We start from the raw sequence: 6,944 nt of genomic DNA on the forward strand, positions 1-6,944 counted from the left end.
TGGTGGCTGAGCTATGATCAGAGAAGCTAGGTATCTGGGCTCCCACTGCAGTGTCTTCTCTAAATTTTTCAAACATTTACCTAGGAGCAAGTTCTAAAGTTCACCAAGCAGTATCTGAAACAACTTTTTGTCAATATGCGAATTCCTCTGTCAATTAGTTGACAAACATTTATTGAATGCCTATTCTACAATGCACTCTGGAGATGCACAGATGAATTAGACACATTTCCAACCTTCATTAGCTAATAGAAGAAACAAGCACATACATTACAGGTAATTCATTCTATCTGGGAAGATTTAGAGGATATTTTCATGTCAGAGATAACATCTGAGTTAAAGCGATGAATAAGTAGAACTTTGATGAGGAAATGAGAGGAACGTATTCTAGGCTTATTAAGAAAATGTAGAAAATGTTCATGGAATAATGCTGAAATTAGTATGACTGGAGAGCAATATGGCCAGGAATGGAAGGAGTTAAGAAGGTAGGAAGCAGTCATTTTGCAATGCCTTTATCTGAGAAATTAGGGAAATTTATTTACTTGCAAAAGGCTCCATCTTAGTGTTCTTTGAAGGAGGAGTCAGTCGCTTAGGCTCTTGAAAAGGTCTTTAAGACTCAGATTTCCAAACTATTTATTACAAGTCATACTTCTCTGAAAAACTCTTGATGTAACAGAGTTACAGAATATAACAAGTTCCCCAATTCTGTTTGGGAGTTTTATGGTGAACTCAATGTCTATTCATGACGTATTCTGTTCTTTCTTCTTCCACTAAGACACATTAGTAAAATTTAAAGATTTATAAGAAATGAAAAGTAGCTTCTAATGAGGAAAAGGGAACTGTGCTTTTTTTTTTTTTTCTCTTGGTCTCACTCTGTCACCCAGACTGGAACACAGTAGTACAGTCATGGCTCACTGTAGCCTCAAACTCCTGGGCTCATATGATTTCCCTCATATGATTTTCTTATCTTTTTTTTTCCCTGAGATGGAGTGTTACTTTGTTGCTCAAGCTGGAGTGCAGTGGGACAATCTTAGCTCACTGCAACTTCCGCCTCCCGGTTCAAGGGATTCTCCTGCCTCAGCCTCCCAAGTAGTTGAGATTACAGGTATGTGCCACCACGCCCAGCTAGTTTTTGTATTTTTAGTAGGGACAGGGTTTCACCATGTTGAAGGCTGGTCTCGAACTCCCGACCTCAGGTGATCCGCCCATCTCAGCCTCCCAAAGTACTAGGATTACAGGCATAAGCCGTAGCACCTGGCCCCTCATCTCCTCTTTCAACAACATTTGTTGGGAAGGGCAATGAGCAGTGCCCCCTTTCCTTTATTTATTTTTTGTTTTAATTTTAATTTAATTTAATTTTTTTTTTGAGATAGGTTCTTGCTCCATCATATAGGCTAGAGTGCAATGGAGTGATAACGGCTCACTGCAGCCTTGACTTCCTGGGCTCCAGAGATTCTCCCACCTCAGCCTCCCAAGTAGCTGAGACTACAGACATGAGCCACTGCACCCAGCCTTCTTTTATTTTTTGTAGAAATGAGTGTCTCACACCTGTAATTCCAGCATTTTGGGAGGCCAAGGTGGGCAGATCACCTGAGGTCAGGAGTTGAGACCAGCCTGACCAACATGGAGAAACCCCTCTCTGTCAAAAATAAAAATTAGCCAGGCGTGGTGGCATGAGCCTGTAATCCCAGCTACTCGGGAGGCTGAGGCAGGAGAAGCACTTGAACCCTGGAGGCAGAGGTTGCAGTGAGCCGAGACTGTACCACTGCACTCTAGCCTGGGCAACAGAGTGAGACTCTGTCTCAAAAAAAAAAAAAAAAGGAAAGAAAGAGAGAGAGAGAGGGAGGGAGGGAGGGAGGGAGGAAGGAAGAGAGGGTCCTGCTGTGTTGTTCAGGCTGGTCTCAAACTCCTGGTTTCAAGTGATCCTCCTGACTTGGCCTCCCATAGGCATGAGCCATGGCACGTGGTTCCAGCTTTCCTTTTCCTCTAGGATTTGGTTGTCATCTCTTACCTCCCTAACATTTCAAGGTTCCTGGGAAAATGAAATTAGTTCTTCCTCACTAAAATGTGGCAACAGGGCCGGGCACAGTGGCTCATGCCTGTAATCTCAGCACTTTGGGAGGCCACTTTGGGAGGCCGAGGCAGGTGGATCATTTGAGATCAGGAGTTCAAGACCAGCCTTGCGAACATAGTGAAACCCCGTCTCTACTAGAAATACAAAAATTACAGGCGTGCCATAGTGGTGCATGCCTATAATCCAAGTTACTCAGGAGGCTAAGGTAGGAGAATCGCTTGAGCCTGGGAAGTGGAGGTTGCAGTGATCTGAGATTGTGCCACTGCAATCCAGTCTGGGCGACAGAGTGAGACTCTGTCTCAACACTAATACATAAATAAATAAATAAAATAAAATGTGGCAACAATTGTTAAATACATGAGTAATTATATTAACAGCACAAACTTGGATCCACTGGAGTAAGTACTCTGGAAAAAAAGAGACAGATTGAAAAAGAATATGATTACTCTCATTAAAAAACCAAAGACCACATCTGGGCATGGTGGCAGTGCACCACAGGAGCCTGAGTGAGGCAGGAGGATCCCTTGAGCCCAGGGTTTGAGGCCAGCCTAGTCACCATACTGAGAGTCTATCTCAAAAAAAAAAAAAAGGCTACTGGATTACTACAACTCATGTTTAGCTTACTATAGATAGAGATGGATATTTACAGAAATAATTATAGATTTGTGTGTATATATGGGTTAGTATACATACATATATTTTAGCTCTGTCTACTGGAGAGCCTAGAAGCACTGACACCCCAGAAGCAATGAGTATACCCAGCAACCACATCTTGGTTTCTTTTTTTTCTTCTCTTTTTTTTTTTTTTTTTTGAGATGAGTCATTGCATCAGGCCTTCATTTCTTTTTTAATTTTTAATTTTAATTTTTTTTTTGAGATGGAGTCTCGCTCTGTCATCCAGGCTGGAGTGCAGTGGCGTGATCTCTGCTCACTGCAAGCTCCACCTCCCCAGTTCATGCCATTCTCCTGCCTCACCTTCCCAAGTAGCTGGGACTACAGACGCCTGCCACCACGTCCTGATAATTTTTTGTACTTTTGGTAGAGATGGGGTTTCATCGTGTTAGCCGGGATGGTCTTGATTTCCTGACCTCATGATCCACCCACCTCAACCTCCCAAAGTGCTGGGATTACAGACGTGAGCCACCGTGCCTGGCCATTCAATTTTTTTTTTCTCTATTTTGAGACACTACTTCACTCTGTTGCCCAGGCTGTGGTGCAGTGGTGTGATCTCGGCTCACTGCATCCTCTGCCTCCCGGGTTCAAGTGATTCTTCTGCCTCAGCCTCTGGAGTAGGTGGGATTACAGGCATGTGCCACCACACTCAGCTAACTTTGTATTTTGAGTAGAGATGGGGTTTCACCACGTTGGCCAGGTGAGTCTCAAACTCCTGACCTCAAGTGATCTGCTCACCTTGGCCCCCCAAAGTGCTGGGATTACAGGCATGAGCCACCACTCCTGCCCTCGCATCTAGGTTTCTAATACTGAAGCTGGCAGGGCTTCTGGGTCGGGTGGGCACTTGGAGAACTTTTCTGTCTAGCTAGATTGTAAACACACCAATCAGCACTCTGTGTCTAGCTAAAGGTTTTTAAACACACCAATCAGCGCTCTGTGTCTAGCTAATTGGGTGGGGACTTGGAGAACTTTTGTGTCTAGCTAAAGGATTGTAAACGCACTAATCAGCACTCTATGAAACGGACCAATCAACACTCTGTAAAATGGGCCAATCAGCAGGATGTGGGTGGGGCCAAATAAGGGAATAAAAGCAGGCCACCTGTTCAGGGACAACCTGCTCTGGTCCCCTTCCCTCCTGTGGAAGTGTTGTCCTCTTGCTCTTGCAATAAATCTTGCTGCTGCTCACTGTTTGGGTCCATACTACCTTTATGAGTGCCAGCAGTCACTGAGAAGGTCTGCAGCTTCACTCTTGAAGCCAATGAAGCCACCAACCCACCAGGAGGAACAAACAACTTCGGATGCACTACTTTTAAGAGCTGTAACACTCACCCTGAAGGTCTGTGGCTTCACACCTGAAGTCAGCAAGAGCATGAACCCACCAGGAGGAAGATATTCCAGACACATCTGAAGGAACAAACTCTGGACACACCATCTTTAAGAACTGTAACACTCACCGCAAGGGTCTGCGGTTTCATTCTTGAAGTCGGCGGGATCAAGAACCCACTGGAGGGAACCAATTCTGGGCACAATACCATTCTCCAATAAAAGAACTAGGACTCTTTGGAGAAATGGCTCCTCAAGGATTGGAGTAGGGATTATACAAAATGAGGCTGGTGCATTTGTAGTACTAGAAAGTAGAAAAGTGCTTAAAGCCACAATGATGAAGGCATGTCAGCGTGGCACAGGAGCTAACTAAAAGATCTCCCAGTGGCCACAGTAGTAACCATCTGAATATCAAAATAAAAAAGAGTCTGGGCATGGTGGCTCATGTCTGTAATCCCAGCACTCTGGGAGGCCTAGGCAGCAGCCTGGCCAATGTGGTGAAACCCTGTCTATAAAAATACCAAAAAAAAAAAAAAAAAATTAGCTGGGCACACTGGCTCAGTAATCCCAGCACTTTGGGAGGCTGAGGTGGGCAGATAACCTCAGGTCGGGAGTTCGAGACCAGTCTGACCAACATGGAGAAACCCCATCTCTACTAAAAATATAAAAGTAGCGGGACATGGTGGCACACGCCTGTAATCCCAGCTACTCAGGAGGCTGAGGAAGGAGAATCGCTTGCACCTGGGAGGCAGTTTGTGGTGAGCTGAGATTGTGCCATTGCACTCCAGCCTGGGGACCAAGAGCAAAACTGTCTCAAGCAAAAACAAAAAAAGTAGCTGGGTGTGGTGGCAGGTGCCTGTAATTCTAGCTATTCTGGAGATTGAGGCAGGAGAATCACTTGAACCTGAGAGGCAGAGGTTGCAGTGAGCCAAGATAGCGCCACTGCACTTCAGCCTGAGCCACAGAGCTAGACCCTGTCTCAAAATCAAAAAAAAAAAAAAAAAAAAAAATTAAAAAGATAGTATTATACTCCAAAGTATAAAATAAATATCCATGAATCCATACTGATATAAAGTATTCAATAAATACAGAAATGGAAGAGAAGATAAATATCCACTTCACAAAAGAATTCCAAATTATTCATACAGATACTTAGCCATCAAGGTGGTAGAGCTTAATTCACCACCACAAGCACTATTACCACACCTTGAGTGTAGTGCCACACTTGGGGACTTGCTTCCAAAGAGTACGGGAGAGAAAAGTATGGAGAAGGTTGACAAATGTTGCCAGGTGATCAAGATTAATGTCAATAATGACAATCATATGGATACCAAATACCCTGGATATGGTATGATGACAATGGTACTTCACTTTTGTGATCTCCCTCCATAAAACCTATAACTCAACTATAATCATTAGAAAAACATCAAACAAGGCCGGCGTGGAGGCTCATGCCTATAATCCCAGCACTTTGTGAAGTCAAAGTGGGTGGGTCACCTGAGGTCAGGAGTTCGAGACCAGCCTGGCCAATATGGTGAAACCCCCATCTCTACTAAAAATACAAAAAATTAGCCTGGTGTGGTGGCACGTGCCTGTAATCCCAGCCACTTGAGAGGCTGAGGCAGGAGAAGCGCTTGAACCTGGGAGGCAGAGGTTGCAGTGAGCCAAGATGGCGCCATTGCACTCCAGCCAGGGCAAAAAGAATGAAACTCCGTCTCAAAAAAAAAAAAAAGATAACTTTTAAATTACTACATGGTAAGTGTAATGTATAGTTTTTAATTTTGTTTCCCTTCCTAAATGTTGTATATTTTCTTACCAGGAACTCTTCTATATCACTTGACATGTTTTGAGCTAAATTTGTAACCATTTTTTGCACCCATTAGAAGATAACAGCATTTGTCTTTTGTTTTTGGATAATTCAGGAATAAAAAATGGAACCCAAGCTTTATAAAACTTATAATTCTAGGCTGGGCGCCATGGCGCACGCCTGTAATCCCAGCACTTTGGGAGGCCAATGCAGGTGGATCACATGGTCAGGAGGTCAAGACCATCCTGGCCAACATGGTGAAACCCCGTCTCTACTAAAAATACAAAAATTAACTGGGCGTGGTGGTGTGAGCCTGTAATCCCAGCTACTCCGGAGGCTGAGACAGGAGAATTGCTGGAACCCGGGAGGCAGAGATTGCAGTGAGCCAAGATTGTGTTGCTGCACCCCAGCCTGGCAACCCAGCGAAACTCCATCTCAAAAAAAAAAAATTTATAATTCTATAGAAAAATAACATTGGTATAAATTTAACTTTGGTGTAAAAGAAAAAAGTGAATTTAACTTTGGTATTGCACACTGGAAAGTGATTTCTATGAGTTCTCAGAATTAAAGAACTGAGGTAACTTTTACAAGAACCTACATTAAAGTTTAGACTTCAGCACTACATAATATATGCCTTTAGGAAATCTGTACTTCTAAACCCTAAGTAAGTTTTTTGTTTTCTTTTTGAGACAGAGTCTGGCTCTGTTGCCCAGGCTAGAGTGCAGTGGAGTGATCTCCACTCACAGCAATCTCTGCCTCCTGGCTTCAAGCGATTCTCCTGCCTCAGCCTCCCAAGTACCTGAGACTACAGGCATGTGCCATCGAGCCTGGCTAATTTTTGTATTTTTAGTAGAGACGGGGTTTCACTATGTTGGTCAGGCTGGTCTCGAACTCCTGACATTGTGATCTGCCCGCCTCAGCCTCCCAAAGTGCTGGGATTACAGGCCTAAGCCACGGTGCCTAGCCCTAAATATGTTTTGTTGTTGTTGTTGTTGTTCTGAGACAGAGTTTAGCTTTTGTTGCCCAGGCTGCAGTGCACTCCAGCCTGGGCAACAGAATGAGACTCTGTCT

This window comes from Piliocolobus tephrosceles, chromosome 16 (assembly GCF_002776525.5).
Source record: "Piliocolobus tephrosceles isolate RC106 chromosome 16, ASM277652v3, whole genome shotgun sequence".
Taxonomy (NCBI): Eukaryota; Metazoa; Chordata; class Mammalia; order Primates; family Cercopithecidae; genus Piliocolobus; species Piliocolobus tephrosceles.